Source organism: Tenrec ecaudatus, chromosome 12, assembly GCF_050624435.1.
Source record: "Tenrec ecaudatus isolate mTenEca1 chromosome 12, mTenEca1.hap1, whole genome shotgun sequence".
Taxonomy (NCBI): domain Eukaryota; kingdom Metazoa; phylum Chordata; class Mammalia; order Afrosoricida; family Tenrecidae; genus Tenrec; species Tenrec ecaudatus.
In genome coordinates this window covers 129262067-129284178 of record NC_134541.1, presented here as the reverse complement: position 1 = coordinate 129284178, position 22112 = coordinate 129262067, and the positions used below count along the sequence as shown (strand labels likewise).

The 22112-nt window shown below is 47.2% G+C and overlaps 1 pseudogene; it reads left to right on the top strand.

Annotated features, from left to right (window-relative positions):
- The first annotated feature begins 229 nt into the window (after positions 1 to 229).
- Positions 230 to 22112, top strand: part of LOC142422936 (NAD kinase 2, mitochondrial-like) — a 68188-nt pseudogene continuing 46305 nt past the window's right edge.

The following is a 22112-nucleotide window of genomic DNA, read 5'->3' as shown; positions in this document are numbered from 1 at the left end:
ATTTCCACCGAGTCCCAAGTGTTACCTGATGGGTTTTAGACCACAAACACACCTGGATGACTCGGGGAATTCCAAAGATGATCTCTCGGGAGCCGACATGAAGAGGGCAACTTATTTTAGGTTAGGTAATTGAATAATAACGTATTAAGGTCATCAATTATTTCACTTTACTTGAACCCATAATCAATGCCCATGGAAGCAGCAGTCAAGACATCAAAGACATATTGCGATGGGCGAACCTGCTACCAAAGACTTCTGTGATGGCCAAGGCTGTGTGTCAGGTCTGGAACCTATGATGTCGCCATCCCTCACAATGAGATTTGCTATAATAAGTTACGTATTCGGATCTGCTATGAACAGGCAATGCCTGACAGGGGAGCTTCTGTGGGCGCGTGGCCTGCATCAGACATGTAGATATGGGCGTATTGGCAAAACTCGCCCATTTCTGGCGTGCTGTTCTCTCATGGTCTGACCTCTGGTTGTGGGGACCTGAGCTAGAAGTCTGCCCTTTCACCTGCAGATTCTTCAGCTGCCAAAGTCTGGGAGCCCGCAGCCTGCTATCTGATCCGCTCATCTTGGGTATATCAGCCCCTGCAGCTAAGTGAGTCAAGAGAAGCCTCTAGCTTGATGTCTGGCCACAGACTTGGGGCTTGCCGGCCTCTGCAACTATGTGAGTCATTTCCTGGAGAGAAATCTCTACCCCTCTCTCTCTCTCTACCTACCTGTCTGTCTATTTGTTGTTGTTCGGTGCCGTAGAAGCAATAAGGACTGTTGGCCACCCTGCGCGCCCCAGAACAGAACACCCCTTGGCCCTGTGTCTTCCTTGTAGTTGCCTCTATGTTTGCACGCACGGTCGCATCTGCTGTGGGTCATATGCATGACTGTGTCATATATACGAGGGGCACCCCCAAAAAATACTCCTTTTTTTTCTTATGTGAGGCAGGGGAACTGGTTTTACCACCACGACAATGGACCTGCCCCCGCAACCATCTCAGCGCACCAGTTTTTGACAACAACAAAAAAACAGCATGCCTCTCTTGCCCCACACACCTTTCTCACCTGACTTCCTTTTGTCTCCTCGAATGAAGAGGGACGTGAAAGGACAGCAATCTGGAACAATGTCAAAGAGGTGGAGACTAAAGCAAGGTGCTGTCAGCCATCCAAACGGATGACTTTGCAAAATGTCTCCAAGGACGGAACCCCAGATTGAACAGATGTATTCAGTGTAATGGAGAGTACGTTGAAGGTAATAAGGTTGTTTTGTTTTAAAAAATTACAGTTTTTCAGGGGGTACTCTCTCATATATATGATTATATCATATATATGATAGAGTAACCTTTCATGATGAAGATATATGTATATCTAATCGATCCAGGTGAGGCTGTGGGCTAGGTGCCAATCACAAGGTCTTAAGGTTTAAAGCCTACCACCTACACCATGGCATACTCTCACTGGCTTGCTTTAATAAAGAATCCTAAAGCACGCAGTACTGAGCGTGGTTCTTGGGAAAATTGTAAAGAAGAATTCATTAACCTAGAGCGCAAATCTAGCTAGTCGTAAAGGCACTGTTGACTGGTGTACGGAAGTCAAGAGGGGTCTGCGAATCCCTGGCCTGACACAGCAGTAAAAGGCAGCAAAATATCATCCCCAAGCAACACCTGGGGCAGGGCAGCCCTGCAAGCCGTCAGGCTGTGGCAGCCACTCGGCCAGTGACTTCCCAGTGGTGGTGGTGGCCAAAACCACAGGTATGAACTGGAGTGGCAGCTGCACCACCATGTGGGGCTCTTGGCGGAGGAGCTCAGCAGCTGCTTGCACGGAAAGGCTGCAGCCACCACGGATTGCTTGAAGGGCATCATATTCATGCCAGGCATCGGGAGCCTACTGTAGACGGTTTCCGGAATGCGGGAATGGAAGTTGGTCTAGTGACAGGGAGAGCAGACAGCGAAGAGACTGTTGTGTGGGCGCATGTTGGGACAGCTGCAGAGTGTGATGGCACAATCCTTCTGGCAGCAAGTCAGATCTTTGACGCAAGCCATTTGTGGGAGTAATTGCTGACCCGGAAAAGCCTGAGGGTCATTTATGTCTACCTGTCTGATATACACATCCTTCCCAGAGGTGTGACACAAGTTCTCTCATGGGGAGTCCAGGTGTGTATGGAGGCAGCGAGTCCGGTTGTGGCTTGAAGGGGTTTCCATGAATCCTGTTCCCGTGGACCTTCACGGACAGCAGCTGAGTTTGAATCTTCAGAGCCGAGCTTCCAGCCTCGACTAAGGTCACGATGAAAAGGCTGTGGCTTCAAGACCTGGGCTCTCTCCAGGGAAAGCCCTAAGCCAAGTCTTCACTGGGGAGAATCTGTCATCCAGGGCTTCCAACTGTCAGATTCCAGTTGATGATGGCCCGTGGGACAAACAGGGCTCTGTATACAGAAACGGGGTCAAAGTCCTGGTCATTCTCAGGCTGTGGGAGAAGGATGAGGCTGTCAACTCCCCCTCGAGAGTTACAGTCTCGGGGACCCCCAGGGACAACTCTGCCCTGTCCTACAGGGTCGCTTTGAGTGAGCATCCACTCGACGGTAGTGTGGTTTGGGGTTTCTTCTCAGACCGTGGAAGATGTGTCCAAGAATACAAAAAAAGGAAATTGGACTCTTCCATCGAACGGAGAATTAGTACAAAAAGTAACAAATGAGGATGAGGACTCACTGCTCTTCGGTCCAAAAGATATAAAAATACTTTCCAGTATCGAGAACCACTAGCAAAACTAGTGTTCTCAGCTAGCGCCAGCATTGCTTCTCCTCAAAGGCTATGTGCATTCTTGTGGCAGGGACGCCTGTATGGTGGTGAATAGGGAACTTCTTCTACATTTAATGATGGAGCAGTAATGGCGCCGTGGTGGAGAAGTCGCTAACTGCAAGGTAAGCAGTTCGAATCCACCAGCTGCTCAGAGGGAGAAAGATGAGACGTTCTACCCTTGTGAAGAGTTGGTCTCGCAGACCCACGGGGACAGTTCTACTCTATCTTGTGGGGTCACCATGAGTCGGCATCAACTCAATGGCTGTGAGTGTGATTATTTTGGTTTGGGTTGGAACATTTGCTTCAGTGATGAGCAATAAAGAAGAGGAACTTTTAATGGTGGTTTTGAAAGTTAGGTTTATTGTGCCAGCTAGGCCACTAGGAACATGGGGGTGAAGTTCGATCAGGCTGCAGCTTGATTGGAGGGCGATCAAGATAAATGAAGACTGCCAACATCCCATATCTCTCTTGCTGCCTGGTGATCAGACCACTGCGCTGCTGCTTTAGCTAGTTCTCTACCGCAACCTGAGTGCTACACTACCTGTGGGCCAAGCCAACCTGCGGACTGCCTCGATAGAGCTTGAGGCTCCTTCTAGACCTGCTTCACCACGCTGCTGGTGCATGCATTGCTTGAGCTTGAGGCTGGTGTATCCTGTACTGTGCTTGAGTTCAGATCCCATCAGAGCATGTTTTGCTAAGCTCCCCAGCTACTGACTGTTGCTGATTCACCTGCAGGTAGACTCTGCCTGCCTTGTAGAGTCTGCTGCCTGCTTTGCCTGAGGGAAGACTCTGCTGTCTGCTATCTGCTTTCTTGACTTTGGACCTGGCAGCCATGTGAGTTGAAGGACTTCCAGTATATTAACTGTTCCATGAAAGTGAATTGAACTGAGCCCTCTGTACTGCTGTGTGGACTAATTAGTGGTTTTATTCCTTCTCGCTGTATAAACTAATCCATATATATATGGATTATATATATATATAATCATAAGTGTCCTGGTTTTGTTCCTCTAAAGAACCCTGCTTAACACAGTGGTGCTAGAACAGTGAAGAGGTTTCTCAGATTACAAATTGTGATTACTTGAGTGAGTTTGTCAGTTTTATTACAGACACTGGTCACAAAAGCTATATTTTGGGGTCATTGTTGAAACTGTTTGCCTCTGGGCTCAAAGGTGACCGAGAAAGTGAGATTTGCATTATTCTTTGGTTGAATTGTGATGGAAAAGATGCACACTAAGAAAATAGATGGACTAAGCCGATTAGAATTGATACTAGTGAAATTTCCATATTTCTTACACTTGGGGACCAAGAATATAAATTTAGAGAGATACGAAAGGATTTAATGTTTAGGAAAAAAACTTTACTGATTTTTTCTTCCCCCTTTTTCTAGGTTTGTGAAATTGCTCAGATTTGATCAGTACATATTTTTCATAGTGCCTTAAAAATAAATTTTAAATGTTGATAATGTTGATGGAGATGTTTGATAACCCTTGATACTCACTTAATTGAAATAGGTAATGCGTTTTTAAATGGGCTAAGGATTTTTTCACTTCAGAACACGATGATGTTGCTATGACTCTCAATTTTGGATTTTCAGTCCCTTTTAAATTTATTTATAGATCAATGTTTTCATTTTGTTGACTTTTATATAGGTTCATTTCAACAAGGCTGGGTGAAATGCATGTAATAGGACAAAATCATGATGCTATTACAATACAGATCTGTCTTGGAAGAAGTAAAAAGCCAGAGTGCTCCTTAGAGGCAAGGGTGGCAAGACTTCATTTTACATAATTTAGACATATTGAAAGGAGAGACCAGTCACTGGAGAAGGACATTACATTTGGTAAAGTGGAGGGGCAGCAAAAAATAGAAAGGCTCTCAACGAGATGGATTGGCACAGTGGTTGCCTCAGGGGGCTCATGTATAGAAACAATTGTGAGGTGGCACAGGATGGGGCAGTGCTTCGTTCTGTTGTGCAAATGATCACTATGGGTCGGAGCCAACTTGATGGCACCCAACAACAACAATAGCAACAACAACAACGTTACAGATGCATTAATCACCCAGTAGCTATTTTAGGTCAGAGGCATTGATTTCTTTCTTCTTCACTTAAAAAAATTAATTGGATGATTTGAATTTAAGATATTTCTTCCAGCTTTACATTTTACTAACATGGATTAAAGGACAGAAAGGATGCACTAGAACGTGGTTACACATGTTCTCCTAGGAGGTTGGTTAAAGTTAAAATATTTTCATTTCGTTAGGAATAAGCATTGTCAGAGAATCCTTTAGTCAATAGACAAAGCACTCTCATTTGCTTTAGAAATGCCTTCCCTACCAAGTGCTTTGGTTCAGCTTAGCTCATATTCAAAGGTCTTACGCATCAACACTGGATCCTGTTTTCCCATTCTAATTGCAGAATTCCTTTACTGTTTTGAGGACATTGTTTTCCATCTAATTCTTGATCTTCTTATCGTAAGGAACCCTAAACTTGTCACCCACACCTCTCCTGCTGTTCATTAACACAATGGGTAATTCTCACACCATTCAAAGTTTTATCTTGTTTTCCACTTCCTGGTGAGAGTTGGGCTCAATCATCAACAAATATGTATCCAGCACCCACTCTGTGCTGTGTACCATGCCAGGTGCTGGAGGTGCATGAATGAATGAACTAGACCTTCTTCTTGTGGGACCTGAGTCTAGTAAGATGCGGAGTCCATTCTGTGAAAGCTAGGGTCGGTGTTCGAACTGGGTTTATTTAACTTGCTGTTAAAGATCACCTTTCAACGTAAATGGTTTCCACGGTGTGAGTGGCGAGGTGCTCAACTGCTCTTCAGAAGATCGGCAGTGTGAGCACATCTAGAGTCTTTCAGGAGGCAGGCCTGGCGCTCTGCTTCTGTGTTCGTCTGGGGAGACTAGAGAAACAAATCCAGGGAGACTCATATGTGTCGAAGAAAGAGCTTTATAGACAAGACCATTGAGAAAACATCCCAGCCCAGTCCAGATCAAGTCCATAAGTCTGATATGAACCTACATGTCCAGTACCAATCTATAAAGTCCTCTTCCGACTCATGAACCACATGGAGTGATGCCGAATGCAGGAAGATCACAGGCCAGTGGGTGGGAAGTCTTGTGGATCCAGTGGCATATAAACATCTCAGCACTGGCAGGGGTCTCCACGTGGCTCCTCCAGCTTCCTGGGCTCTGGCTGCATCAGGGTAGCTTCATGTGGCTTCTAGTCAGAAACGTCTAGCAGGGAGTGAGCCGTGAGAGTGTCTCCCACCTCTGAGAAGGAAAACCAGAGTTCCCAGAATCCTCAGGAGAAGGTCATGGCCACACAGAGGCCACATTGACTATGATGGACAGGCTAGACTCCACCCTTTCACTCTTAATCCTCTCAAATTGACAAATGTTTATATAGCTACCACAGCTTCTAAATATTTCCTCTGCCTTGAAAGCCCACAGAGCAGTTCTCCTAGTTGACTCAAGAGCAACTAACAACATATAGGGTGCGATCCAGATTTTGAGGTCCACCTGAAGAACCTCTGTTTTCCCTAATTCAAGGCACCTACCGAGACAGACATGAGGTAGAAAAACAGTGAGGAAAATAGTGTTTTCACAGAGCTGGAGTTAGTCTTTAGTTGGACTGAAAAAGGACATGCTCAAGATGTACCTATAAACAAGTGAAATTCCACATGACAGAAATTCCCCTTACACAGTTTTAATACGTGAATGGAAAAAAGATGCCTAGGGTATCTTTCTATCACAAGGAAATCTGAGTGAGATTGTCCAGAATGATATCACAGGTCTATTAATATATGGGTAACCTGCTGTGTAAAATTGCTCCTAAGTCACAGTGGGAAGGTTTTTAAAAAACAAAACAAAACAAAAACCTTTCATGTGTTCTATTTGTGATAGAGTTTTTAATATTTCTGCTCTGGGGGTGGGAATTTCTGTGTTAGAGATGATGTTAGAATAGCAAAACTGTTCTTTATGAACGAGTTGACCTTTTAAATTAAATTAATAAAATTAAACCATTTTTTAAAGTATATATCATCACCAAATAGGTCAAATAATTGTGAGGAACAAGGCTCCAGGTGATTGTGAATTGGATCATTTCCTGCAACTTTGTCAGATTTAAAAGGATAAGGAAGCAGGTTGAATGATCCCACTTGTGCTGGATGAAGTGGTCAAGGAAAGAGAGGCTCACAGGGCTTCAGAATCACAGCTCAAATGCCATATAGAAGACCTGAAAATCGCCCCTTATGGCCCGAAAGGTACTCGGAGCTCTTGCAGAAACATGGTTGATTTGGAGAATTCCAAACCCAGAGTTACCTTTTGTGTTAGGCCAGGTTGACTAGAGAAACCAATCCAGAGACACTCATGCATAAAAGAGAGCTTTATATCAAAAAATAATTATACTTCAAGCACAGAGCCCAGTCCAGATAAAGTCCGTAAGTCATTACTAGTCCACAAGTCTTTCTTCAGACTCACGCAGCCACATACCATGATGAAACGTGCAGGAAGATCACAGGCCAGTGGGTGAAATGTCTTGTGAATACAATGGCAGTAGATGCATCTCCAGGGCTTATGCAGATCTCCAAATGGACTCAACAGGAAGGTGAAGGCAAAGGGAGGAGGGAGGCTCCTAGAACCCTCCTTAGGAGGAGGTCCGCTCCTAGAGTCCTCCTTAGGAGGAGGTCAAGCCCACATGGAGTCACCATCAGGCTATGACCTGATTGACAGGCTAGACTCCACCCCTATACTTTCATATCTCCAAGTAGACATGAAATTATGTAATATCACACCTTTCAAGAGTGGCTGAACCACAATGCCGATTGAATTCCCAACCTCAAGCTGTACCTGAAGTTAAAGTGAGTCATGGATGGAGAAGAATTGAGATCCTGAAACTTGGGATGAGGACACATGCTCACACAATTAGAAAGGTGGGGTCTTCGAGCTCCTAAATTCCATTGAATCACTCTGGCCCACAGCACCACCCCTTCCCATCTAAATAAATGACTCCGTCTTTGTCTGGTAAGTCATTATCAGTAGAACCATTATTTCTCCCAAAGCTCATTTCATGAGATTAACCCAGCTATGCCTGCTGAGACACCATCTGGGACATCATCTGGGGTGTCACCAGAGGCCTTGTAAGACAGTGCTGAATGTTCCCAGAACACATCTCCACTACACATTTCTGCGTCACGATTTAAGATCCAGTGAGCTCCCGGAGATGACGCACAATGTGTGTTCGAGCAGGAGATTCCCTGCCCTGTGAAAGAACTGCTTGGTTTTTCCCAACATATACAAGTGGAAACCTGAAGAACATGTGTATGAATGATTATTATGGATGCAGGATGTGGTACAAGGAGCATCAAGTTTGATTGGTTTGAGTTTATTAATACGCACAGATTCTTCATTCAATGTTTCATCTTGAGAGGTTAGGAAAGGATCTCATAATTTATTTGGCTGGTTCACTGAAGCATGGGTTATGCAGCAGCTTACAATAAATCAAAGTGATATGTCAGACCTGCCTTGGTATATGGTAGAAGAAATTATCTAAAGGCTTATAGAAATTAGCATGTTACGGTGGAGTTACCACGTGGGACCCACTTTTTACTACAAGTGTGAAGAAAACTGAAGGGAACTCCAGCATCCTTGAAAACTATGGTGACCGTGAGTTTATGTAAGTCCGATTAACAGTGGCAACTTTTTGATTGAATGAAGAGACCTAAACACAATGGAGCCAATTGGACCCCAGAGTGGTAGGGGCCAAACAGCAGCACTGAACAGACAAAGGCAAGGTGAATGTGTTACCTTAATGAACAGCAAAATCAATGCAGTGATTGTAAGAGTCTAATTCTTATGGATTTATGGCATGGGTTACCTAGGCATCATATACCCCTAGGAGTGAAAGAGATAGGAAATCTACCAAATATTGACTTGACCTGGACAGATGGGAGCATTCTAGTTCGAGGGAAGGGCAGTCGAGCGTGAATGGCCATAATAGACTCACAGCCCCTCAGTCAATTCCCAGACTTGAGCAAGTGTTCACGCCCACAATCCTTAGAATGAAGGGGAGACCAAGGCCCCTTGAGTGCGGATCCCACGCACCTGCCCAACATGGATGCTGTGCCTCTTTATCTCAGCCTCCCCCAGGGCAACCTACAGCTTTTTATGAGAGGGATTATTTATTTGGGAAAAGGAGAATCATCAGGACTTTTCAGGGAATTTCTGGGCGCTGGCTCTGAATTGCCACTAATTCCAGGATTCCCCCAGACGTCCTTGTGGCCCACCAGACAGAGTAGAGGCATGTTGGTATTGGTGTCTTTCCACCACATGTGTTCCCCCGCCACAGTGACCCTGCTCAGAACTAACCGCCATCTGGTCCTACACAATCCTGACAACTGTCCCTCAGTCTGAGCCCATCACTGCAGCCATTGTGTCAACCCATCTCATTGAGGGCCTTCCTCGTCTCCGCTGCCCCTCTGCTCTACCAAGCCTGATGTCCCTCTCCACGGACTGTCCTCTCCTGACATGTCCAAGGTAGGCAAGGCGAAGCCTGGATATCCTTGCCTCTAAGGAGCACTCTGGCTACATCTCTTCCAAGATAGATTGGTGAACACCTCATTGGCAGAACTCCATTTGTGCGTGCAGGACAAAGGCCAAGGGACCACAGAGCTGAGAGGTCAAGAGCTAAGACAGCTTGTTAATGCTTGCCCTCCATGTGCATCAAGAAGCCAAGACTCCCAGGCACATGTGGCTGGACTCTGCACAGCTCCCAGGCCTCCTGTTTCCCCCCAGCTCTCCTGAAACCCCCAAGCCCCCAGCCTAGCATACAGGCCCTGCACCCCCCACCCTACCCCACCCCAACCCTGAGGCTGGGCCTGTGCTGCTCCTCCTTGTCCTGCGGAGGCAACCCGCCGGTGCAGTGGAGTTGCAGCCTGAAGCCTGCAGCCACGGCCCTTGCTGAGCCCTGGAGAGTCAGGGCGCTGCTTCTTAGCAAGTGTGTTTCCTCAGCCTTGTTTACAGTTGTTGAACTATTTTCGTCAAATTAATTAAATACATGCTAAAGCCTCTCCAATTTGTTGTGCGATAAATTAAAGGTGCTAAGATTGTGAAATGCACAACAAAACCTGTTTATTCTGATAAAAGCCCACACGACAGCTCCAAGTCAAGCGTCAGACAGTCCAGAATTTGCTGATCAGAGGCAGGTCTGGCTGCCACACCCATGGCGGCTGCTAAGTGGGGGCGGAGTGTGGGGGGCGGGGGAGGGCAGAGAGGTGTGGGGGAGGGCTTAGGCCCAGGTCACCAGAGAGGATGGTGCAGAGCTGCCTGCACAGCCAAATGCAGAGCCCTTCCCCAGATTCACCTGCAGGGCTTCCTGCCGCACCCCCCACCCACGGCCCCCCACCCCCAGCTCCCCAGCAGTTTGTAGAGAGAACACTGGCATTGATCAGGTGTGGCAATGCACACAGGAATAACCCCAAAGTAGTAGCCCCCTAGGGCTGCTGTCACCAATTAGCAAAAGGTGGGGGGCTTCAATAAACAGAAATGGAGTCTTTCACAGTTCGGGAGGCTAAAAGTTCAGAATCAAGGTGTGTGTGTGTGGGGGGTGTCATGATCCTTCTGGATACTGGAGGGAGAATGCCCCACTCCTTGCCCCATCTAGGTTGTGGTGGCTGCTGACATTTTGAGTGTCCCAGGCACTCCATGGCTGGTGACAACATCTCTCCAACCTCTGCCTCTCATCCCAGGGGACCCTCCCTTTAGGTGTCCATCGTGGGTCCAAGTTCCCCTCTGCTTCTAAGGGGAAGATGTCGTATTGGATTTGACATGACCTCGGTTTAACTTGATTGCATCTGCAAAGACCTTACAGGTCCCCCTGACAGGTTCCAGGGGACCATGAACTCTGAGGGACCACCAGTCACGCGAGCCTCATGACACCTCTGAGGACGGTGCTGCTGTCCTCCCATTGTACAGAGAAGGGAAATGGAGGCACTTCAAGTCCACACGGACTCCAGGAGGGGTATCATTCAATGCAGTGTTCAAGGTGGAGAAAACTGTCCACACATGATCTTTCTCCAGCTCTAGCCCCCACCACCCCACCACCCTAGGCATGGCTTTGGCAGTACAGCCAGGCGACACCCTAAAGGGCTTCAGGGGTCCAGAACACACACCCACACCATGCCCACCTCTCTATTCCTCCACATCCTCTGTTCTTGCTACTGGGCAAGGGGTGGCCCATTGGCCTGGGTGAGCAGATCAGGTCACCTGTAACCGTCCTCCAAAGCCATCCCCACCCCCAGGGAGCTAAGAGCCATGCAGGGACATCCCGAGAGAAAGAAGGCACGGTGTTCCAGTCAGGGCCACGGAGCCACTGAGAGCGTGGCATCCTGCAGCCCTGTGGCCCCAACTCTCAGATGCAGTTTCAAAGTGACTCTGCGGCCACTGTCCCAGTGAGTCACTCGGCCACCCCTGGAGCTGTGTTTTGACTAGTCCCATTTTGTGAATGAGGACACGGAGGTCCGGCAAGGGAACAAGCTTTCCCTTGGAAAGTTGGCCCAGGAATGGTTGAGAGGCCAGAGCCCTTTGCGCCTGTACAGCTGGCCCTCCTCTAGGACACCGGCATCATCTCCAGGTCTCAGCTGCTCGGATACACCAGGCTTTCTGAGCCTTGTAGCCAAGCGCATTGATGTTCTGGTCCCTGCTACACCACCCCACCCCCACCCACCCACGCATGGTCAGCTCAGCCTGGTCCTGCTCCACTTGCCAAGTCCCAGAGAACCCAACATCATCATAGATTGGAAACATCTTGTAAAGCCTGAATCCCAAAGGGGATAGTCATTGCTGGTGACCATGATGCTGAAGAAGAGGATGAGGACACAGTGCGGCCGGGGAGGGCCTCCACTGACCTAGGTGTGGCCACTCAGGCAGGCAGCTGCCCACGCCGCCAGAGCCTGGCCTGCGGCAGGCTTCTCCACTCTGGAAGTTCTCTTGAGGACAATCCACCTAGCCAGACGGATCTCTTGCCCCTCTGGGCTCCGTGAGGATGGGCTGGTTGACCATGCAGCTCCACTGAGCTCCTACTGCCCCCCACCCCCTGATCCCACCTCCTCCCTCTACCTGGGCACCCTGGAGATGCTCAGACACCTCCTTCTTGGCAGCCTTTCCAGGGGCCCTCCTCTGACCTGTGTTAGGCTGTGCTGAAGGAGCCCTACTGGTGTAGTGAGTGACCCATTGGGCTGCTAACCTTGAGGTCGAAGGTTGGAAACCGCCAACTGCTCTGTAGGAGAACGATGAGACTTTCTACTCCTATAGAGATTTGTGTTCTCAGAAACCCACAGGGGCAGTTCTCCTCTGTCCTCTAGCATCATCATGATCTGAACTGTCAATGGCAGGGATGCTATGCTGAGGTTCCCGGAGGGATCCACCCAGTGCTTCCTGTCTGGCCGCTTCTAAGCAGGGGAATGAAGGGGGAGGGGGAAGCCACTGTGACTTGGTGGCACAAGGGCTAAGACAGAGGAGGTTAAAGCAATCCCAGGAGGCCTGGAGGTACTGTGTGAACAGTTCCGGCTACAGTCCAAGTAGAGGGCCTGGCCCAGGAGTGAGTGTCACGCAGAGGTGACAGTGGAGCTGCACTCTGCGGGATGAGTCATTTTTCAGACAGAGATGGGTGTGGTGGGTGCCTGGGAGTCCAGACAGGGACGATACCGGGGTTCTCTCTTCTCTTTCCCAAGATTGGCGACACGGCTCCAGCAGCTGAGCCGGGGGATGTAGCAGGACAAGGAGAGAGCAGGGATATGTCTGCGAAAGCCAAAGAGGCCACACTTGTGGGGCCTTTGGTGACAAGGGTGAGGGCGGAAGCCCTCCCGCTGGTCCCAGGCAAAGGACAGGCTGAGGCTACCTGGAAGCTACAGACCCAGCCAGGACCGAAGAAACAGGCTAGCCAAGAACTGGTAGGACCCCTGGGAGGGGAAGGCTCGGGGAGTCTTGCTTCAGGGAGCACTCGTAGCCCTTAACTGTCCTAGGGAGCACAGGTCTCCTCCAACCCACGGGTCACTGGGAGTTGGAAGTCGCTCAAGAGCCACCGTTCTGGTTTCTGGAGCAGGGTAGCGCCACCGGGTCCCTGGAAGAGGGGGAAGAGCCCGTCCTGATGGTCCGAGGGAGGACAAGCCTCTGTCTCTGTGTGCCTCTTCTCCCGTTTTAGAAGGACAGCCCTCATATTGGGTCATGATCCACCCTGCTCTAAGACGACCTCGTGTTAATTTAACTGATCACATTTTCCTATTTCCCAAACAAGGTCACGTTCAAAGGTATACAGGGTTAGGGCTGCAGCCCATTTTCGGAGGGAAATAGTTCAATCCGTGAGACTTCAGTTTTCACTTAACCCAGAGTGTGAAGGGGATTCTAGACAACGCATGTCCAGCTCAGCCAGTTTAAACTACTACACAGCTGCCTGAGGGGAAAGGCAAAGGCATTTCACTGAGATGATGGGGTACACAGGAGAGGGGCTCAGGTTGGACAAGGAAGCAACATCTACCTGAAGGAAGGAGGGCCTGTGTCTTATTTACATAAGGTATTCTATGTGTCTGGGCAGCGTGGAGGGAAAGATGATGGGTCAGATGGGAGGTGTTCGGGGTGTCTGTGGAGTTGAGTCTTTCCATGCGACCCGAACACACAAAAAAACAAATTCTTATTTGGCCCTTTGTCTGTGGTTCCTGAAAATAACCTTGGGAATTTCGCAGCCAGCGAGGTGTCTTTGTTCTTCTGAAACCGTCAGGCGACACTTAAACATGTGCAAAGGAATCGGAAGTTCCTAACACCAGACCTGGCACCAAACCTCAGACAGGGAGTAAAGCATCTGACACGATCAATCATGCATATTCATGGATTCAACCGAGGATGGTGAGGCACCAGGACTGTACATTGAAATCCCGATTGCACCTGCGCAGTGTGTGGTAGTTAGATAATTCCATGTCGACTGGAAGGTGTACCAAAGTGTCCAGGTGGGATCCAAACTGCCCATCAGGTCAGAGCCTGAAGCTGTCTCCATGAGGGCGTGGCTTCTTATAAAGGAGGACCCAGGGAACTGTCCGATCTCTCTGCCACCTTGCCTTCCTGCTTCCTGGGACTCTGCCACTGACCCTAAGGACTGCGGGACCCTGTCATGTTTCCCCCAGACTTGGATCCTCAGGGTTCCGCACCCACTGGACTGTGACCTTCTGCATCATTGCATGTGGCTGCGTGAGTCTGAAGAAGGACGTGTGGGCTCGAGTTGGACGGGGCTGGGATGTTTTCTTGATATTTCTTCATATAAAACTCTTTCCTCTACAGATATGAGTGCCGTTGGGTTTGTTTCTCTAGTCAACCCAGCCTAACACACATGTGAGGACCTGCACACAGATGCTGTGGGGAGAGCATCCACGTGCACAAGAGAGGGGCGTCATGTCCCCGAGTCTAATACCAGTTTCTACTACACCGTGTCTGATGCCTCCTTGATTATATTCTTTCTGGTGTTGATTTGACTATCTAAGACCAAAGATGGAGTCACTTATGCTAAGCCACAAGTCAGCAAACCATCCAGGAGTTGAAACCCCAAGTATTGCCCCTGTGGGTTTCTGATCCTATAACTCTTTATGGGCGTAAAAAGCTTCTTCTTTTTCCCATGTGACTGGCGGTGGTTTGGAATTGCTGCCCTTCTGGTTTGCAGCCCAGTGGCTAAGTCACTACACTACCAGGGCTCCCGATGTACCGAAATTCATACTCGGTACATTGTACGTCCCCAATTAGTCACAGATACTTTCAACTGTCTCTTCTCATTTTGGTTGGCTTGCATCTGTAAATGGAAGGCCTGCAGGCTGTGCCCCCTCCATATCTCTACGGCCCACTCACCGTTGAGGAGGCAGCTTGTCCCCAGTTGCTTGAGTGCCTTCTACCCCGAGCGGCTCACCTCCCAGCACCATATCTGACCAGGTTTGATTGCTACTTGTGAATTGCTTCGTGGCCAACCCCTCAGAAGTGGACAGCTGAGTCCTTCTTCATAGTCTATTCTTAGTGTGAATGCTCTGCCGAAATGTCCACCTGGGGTGAGCCTGCTGGTGACATAGATTCCAGCATCACGGCAACACACAAGCCACCACAGTATGACAAACCGACAATCGGTGGCTTCATGAAACACTGAATAATTTGAATAGCATCTATGACTGTATCAGTAATCTAGTCAATATAGATTTAAAATACTACTACCGATCTAGATTTAAAATATATGGAAATGTTTACCTACACAAATGAATAAAATTTAAGTGACAGAACAAAAGTCCTTGAAAACAACAAGGAATAGGCAAAAAAACTATTAGTTCAATAACGTCCATTTACTAAGGTAAAATTCTTAGTCTATAGAACTTAAAAGCACGTACACCAAAAGCCACGAGTGTTAAAACAGCAAATACATCTATAGTCTTTACAGAAATATTTATTAGTCAATGAACTCCAGTTGCCAATGTCTGACAGTCTGAAGAGCAACAAAGAATTGAACCAAGTCCAGTGATCTCCAAGTCCACACAACTATGAAAAGCTGCCCAGTAAGGGCATTTCAGCTTCGGGTCCAAATGAATTTGTGGTTCCTTTCATTGGTGACAAACGTGTCTAAGGATCAGCACCTTCCAGTTTGGATACACACCGATCTGTTAGGCAAGCATTGCTCAGTCTCTATCAGTGGGTTCCAGTACGTCTTTTCACTGATGTCTCCTGCATGATACGGCCTTTGGGGGTTCAAACAGACAGGCCTGGAGACCAGTGACCCCTCTCTCCCATAACATGTTCTGTGACATTTTTGTAAGACAGTTTAGCATCCAAGTAGCCGAAGGCACGAGCCCTCTTAGATCACTAAAAGCTAGAGAAAAACCATTTGGTCAAAGATGCACGATTAGCAAGACAGCACAAGATGGGCCTCCTTCTGTGGGAGGTCACTTTAAATATATGAAATGAGGTCACTTTGTGGGAAAAGGTGCCCCTGACAGGAATCTTGGTATTTTTCAGTTACTTCAGATGTATGTGCAAGTTGGACATTTCATAAAGAAGACCAAAGAAGAATTTGGACCAAAGATGCCTTTAAAGTAGGGTGCTGACAGAGAACATGAAAAGTACCCGTCTTGCCCAAAGAAGAAACTAGTCTGTCTTGAAAGAAAGTACATCCAGAGTGCTCCTTGGAGGCGAGGATGGTGAGGTTTGGTGTCATACATTCTGGACATGCTCTCAAGAAACATCAGTGCCCGGAAAAGGACATCCGAAACCTCAAAACCTAACTCTCTGCCGTGAAGTCGATTCCGACTCACAGTGACCCTAGGGACAGGGTAGAACTGCTCTTGTGGTTTTCAGAGACGGTATCTCCTTTCAGAGACGGTAAAGCCTCTCTTTCTCCCATGGAGCAACCAGGCGTCTCAAACTGCTGACATTGCAGTTGGCAGTCCAATAAGTTATGCATTACGCCACCGGGGTTCCTTGGTAAAGGACGTCCTGCTTGAAGAAGGCCTTGAAGAGGAAGCCTGTCAAAGGAGATGGATTGACACCGTGGCTGCAGCAACAGGCTCCGACACACCAACACCTCTGAGGCTGGTGCAGCCTCAGGCACTGTTTCGCTCTATTTGCACCCAGGGTCTCTCTGAGTTGGAACCAGCTCGATAGCATGGAACGAGTGCCTACCCAAGGGCAAACTGTCCTGCCCTTGTTTATCACGGGTCAAAAGTCACTTTCTCGGAAACGGAAGTAGAGCCTAAGATACAGTGGCGTCTGAGCCAAGCCAGTGCCAGGCGTGCGCCCGTCACATTGGTCAGACTTAAGTGCTCTAGGATTTGGGGGGTGCCGTCACCTACAATCCTTCTGATCATGATTTCTGTAGAAATCCATCAATCGCCAACAGGAATATCTTGTTACACTCTGCTTCCCCCCCCCTTTCCCTTTTAAAATCATTTTATTGGGGGCTCGTACAACTCTTCACAATCCATCCATCCATCCATTGTGTCAAACACATTTGTGCATTTGTTGCCCTCATCATTCTCAACATTTTCTTTCTACTTGAGCCCTTGGTATCAGCTCCTCATTTTCCCCTCCCAGACCCCCTCCCTCATGAGCCCTTGACCTTGATAATTTATAAATTATTATTATTTTGTTATGTCTTACACTGTCCGACGTCTCCCTTCACCCAATTTTCTGTTGTGCACTCCCTAGAGAGGGGGTTATATGTAGATCCTTGTGATTGTTCCCCCTTTTACCCACCTTTCCTTCACCCTTCTGGTATCTCTGCTCTCATTATTGGTCCTGGGGGGTTTATCTGTCATGGATTTCCCGTGTTTCCAGTTCTTTTCTGTACCAGTGTACATCCTCTGGTCTAGCCAGATTTATAAAGTAGAATTGGGATCATGACAGTGGGGGGAGGAAGCATTAAAGAACCAGAGGAAAGTCATATGTTTCATCGGCGCTACATTGTACCCTGATTGGCTCGTCTCCTCCCCGCGACCCTTCTGTAAGGGGATGTCCAGTTGCTGACAGATGGGCTTTGGGCCCCACTCCACACTCCCATTCATTCACAATGATAGGATTTTTTGTTCTTTGATGCCTGATACCTGATCCCATCAACACCTCGTGATCGCACAGGCTGGTGTGCTTCTTCCATGTGGGCTTTGTTGCTTCTCAGCTAGATGGCTGCTTGTTTGTTTATCTTCAAGCCTTTAAGACCCCAGATGCTATATCTTTTGATAGCCAGGCACCATCAGCTTTCTTCACCACACTTGCTTATGTACCTGCTTTGTTTTCAGCGATAGGTAACATTGTGCTTTTGTGACTTAAAGTTAAAGTAATGACAAGGTGCAGCCCTATTGGAAGAATCATTTGGTTAAAAAAAAAAAGTAGAAAAACTAACTCAAAGTGAGGTTGGTCTCCTCTAAAGGATCTAATTTCAAGATACATAATTTTCTGCATAGCAAGAGGGTGACAGTTTGATTATATGCATTAGACAGGCATCTCATATAACATTGTCTTGGAAACCAATTAAAATAATTACTGATTTGCCCTAAACCTAACACTCTGATTTTTTTTTAGTTAAAGCCTGTTTCTCTAAACAATGAATTATTCAAAGTAACACAAAGGTCAGAGCAAAATAGTCCTATTAGTTTCTCTAGGCCATTGTGTGATTCAAAATTGTAGATATGGGTTTTAATCAAGAGTCCAGATTTAAGAGGCTACCAGGGGCAATGGTCTGGGTGGGTTACCCCCATTTCCATGTCAAAGAGAAATATTAACAACAATATTAGGCCAGTGAGCTGAAATAAATACAAAGGCAAGACCCTAAAGCCTTTGTTCCAAGAAAAGCAAGTCCCACGAGGTGTTTGTTTACCCTGAAGCTGTGCCTCATTAGCAACCACGTTCTGCGCACTTCAACCAGCAACAAGCATCTGTCAAGACACAAAACTGTTCCTTTGAGGTCACAGCCGGAGAGATCACTGCCATTCTATTTGCAAAATCATTCTTGAACTTCAGACACTTCTCCAGTCGTGATCCTTATAGTTTTGCTCAACTGTAAAAGGAGTCCTGGTGGCAAAGTGGTTACCGGATGGACTGCTAACCACAAGGTGGGCAGTTCAACTCCTCCAGCAGCTCCCAGGGAGAAAGACATGACTTTCTCCTCCAATAAAGAATCCAGTCTCAAAAATCACCAGGGGCCGTTCCCCTCTGTCCTAGAGTCAGAATCAACTCAATGCAGTGAATTTGGTCTACGTTTTTGGTTTTTTGTTTGTTTGTTTTGGGGAGGGGGTGGTGGTGTGCAAAAACTTAAATTCTGAGCCCCTGGTTTGCAGGAGGCTACAGATAACAGTGAAAGCCCCCAAATCCATTTGCAGAGTCCCTATGTGGCCTAAACCTCCATTGACATTGAATTCCTTCTCAACGCTCACCAGGAACATGCCCAGCCTTCCTCTCGGCACCATGTAGAAAATGAATACACACCACCGCCCCAACCAGCCCAGGGGAGCTTGATGGAGCCGGCCTTAGTGGGGTCACACAGTTACGGGTCATGCCATGACTGCCCTGCTGGGCAGGCTCTGGGCCAATCTTGTAAATTCTGTCTGCCAGAATGTGTGTGTCCCAATCACGGTCCTATTCCCCTGCCTCTCATCCCGCCTATAGATGCGATGTATTGATCGGCCACTAATCAGGCTTTCGTGACGACTGCTTTTGTTCCCCATGTCCTATTTAAGCCTCCCAATTCTCTGTCAGTGCTTGGGTGCCATTACGACCTTGTGCGAACGGCCTCCCTCATCCCGGTGATGTGTGCTTTCCTGTCTTTGTCTTGTCTTTTTCTGCTTAAGGTTTAATGTTCTCCTGAAACTCTATTTGAGATTTTCGGGGTCTCTTTTGTGCCCTGAAACAAAGCTTACCAACACAAACTGCTAATCAGAGAGTTATCACGTCTCAACCCACTCAGGGTCTGATTGTCTCCTTTAATGTAAGAACATGCTATTTTAGTAATTAATAGCACTAGCCTGGCAATAAAAATAGGGTATGGCAAGAATTTTCTTTCACCTTTCCAATGTTTTTATTTTCCACCCCGCCCCCCCCCCCCAGCTAAGATTTCTTAACTTGACCTACTTCTCATAGATTTATATATAATAAAAACCAACCCAAATCTATAGGTAAAAATCACAAACCTATTAGTTAAAGCAACTTAGGAGAAAGGAGGACAGAAATGGTCTCCAAAGACTCGAGCCGTAAGACGCCAGCAGTATTCCCAGATAGACCCACAATAGCGCTGCAGGCCAGCCCGGGTCCATTCAGTAGTTCATTTCTACTTTCTTTATATTTTGCAGCAGTTATCATTTGAGAACTCCCCCACCTTCTTCTCCAGAATCAGGTGGATTCAGTCTAGTGGACTCTAAGTTCCGAATGTCTTTTTAAGTCCAAGACCGCATGGGAATGACAGAACAAATGCAAAATCAAATCAAGCCCACCTAAAAATCAAAAGGGACTTTAGAAAGTATCTCTCTAACCATGAATGTGCTAGGTGGGTGTTCTGTTACATACTTTCATATGAGGCATAATAATTTTAAGACACTGTACCCTAGACAAAGGAGAGAGACCGGGCTTTCTAGTCCCATAAACAGGTGCAGTCTCAGAAACTCACAGGGGGAGTTCCACCTGTCCTAGAGGGAGGGTCACTGAGAGTCAGAATTGGCGCCATGGGACTGAGTTCGCAGTGAGTCCTTCTAGGTGAGCAGACTAAGTCCTCCAGTTCAACTTTGATTCTTATGCTGCTAGATCCAAAAGTTGTGGTCTAGTGAGCAATTAAAATCACTAAAATTATGGTGCAATATGATGTGCTTAGTATTCATTTATATTCTAAAAGCATAAAAGAAACACCAACATCTACCCTCTTAACCCAACAGAGAACTCAAGCGCATCTCTCGATGTGAATCTATAACCTATTAAATAAAACCTCCTTCACACTTTCCTTATGAAACAGGAAAAAAAATCTTTTGTGGCTCCACAAAGTCTCAAATTGTCAGGAGTTTATAATAATTCACTGAGAAAAAACACCTGAGTTATTTTAACTAAAAATCTGAAGGGTAAAAACATTAGCTTTTTTCAACACCGCGCAGTTTGCCCTGACCCAGGTATCTATTCTTGCCCGGGAGGCAGGTTACACAAGGACTGAATAAGTACAGTGAGAAGACACAAGCTGACACGCACCTTTCCTCCCTTTAAGCCATGCACTATTCCACTATTCTGTTTGACCCACCTCCCCTGAGTCGCTAACGGTTCTGCTGCACGAGCACAATGAAAGGCTCTGGAATTGCCATTCTTCCCCACGTTATACATAATCTGTGATGCTCCACCAGAATGCCTTTGCATATCCACCGAAACACAAGCACACATCTTTCTGGCATTCGCTACTTTAAGCCAAGATCCATCTTAGGGCAGCAATGATATCCCTCGTACCACATTCTCTTCTGAATCCAGCGTGGACTTCTGGAGCTCCCGGTTCATGTACTGCTGCAGTCTTCATTATCTTCAACAAAATTTTATTTGATGTTGTATTAAGGATATGGTTACATCATTTCTGTATTCCGTTGGGTCACCTTGCTTTGGAATGAGCCCATATATGGATCTCTTCCGTTCAATTTTCCTTATTTCTTGGCATAGACTAGTGAGCGTTTCCAATTCCGCCTCAGCGTGTGGAAACATTTCAATTGGCATCCCATCGATTCCTGGAGGTTTGTTTTGGGTGAATGCCGTCAGTGCAACTTGAACTTCTTCCTTAATTACTATTGGTTTGTCAAATATCACGGGTCTAGTAGGCACAGTGGTACGGCTATAGTACACAAAGATTATAGTAAAGTCATAGACTCTAAGAGAGATAGGAGAGACTAAAATAAAGAAGTCAGACGTATTTCATGGTAACATGCTCATCTCAGCCCCTCTTGATGCGGGAGGAGGAGAGAGCGATTTATTTCTAACCAAGGCTTATATACCTTTGGGGGGGTGCGCAAGCCCTCTGATTACAGGCAATGACCTACGTCACAGGAAGGGGTTGTGCCATAGGCAATACAGCAATGGCAGGGGACGGATCTGGGGGTGTAGACGCTATCGGAAGAGGAGAGATTAGGGTACACATGTGACAAGATGGGCGGATCCTAGTTTCATGATGGCAACCTAACCTTGATTGTCCTTGAGCTGGTGGTTTTATTTATGCTGAGCTCTCCAGGAAAACAATCACGATCAGTAGGGTGTGAGCCCCAACTCCGGTGGACCAGACTGTAGTCTGATTGCTCTGGTTGGCTGATGCCTTTAGGACGGTGGTTCTCAGCCTTCCTAATGCTGCAACCCTTTCATACAGTTCCTCGTGTTGTGGTGACCGCCCCCCCCAACCATACAATTATTTTCATTGCTACTTTATCACTGTCATTTTGCTACTGTGATGGATCAGACAACCCCTGTGACAGGTTCATTTGACCCCCAAAGGGGTCGGGACCCACAGATTGAGAACTGCTGCTTTAGGGAGACTATCTACAGACATCTGACCTGCCACCCTGTGCTGGCAAGCAGCCTCTTAGGTTTGGCATCTATTGGGGGGAGAGAAACTGGGGAAAGGCCTTTTTGTTCCCACCTTGGTTCTTGATCATATGCTACCTCTTGAAATGGATGAATGTCAACCAGCTCATTTTAGTACAGGGATTCTGTGTATTCCTTCCATCGTCTTTTGATTCAACATTTTGTTTATAGAATTCTTCAATATTGCAACTCTCCACTTGAATTTTCTTTCATTTCTTT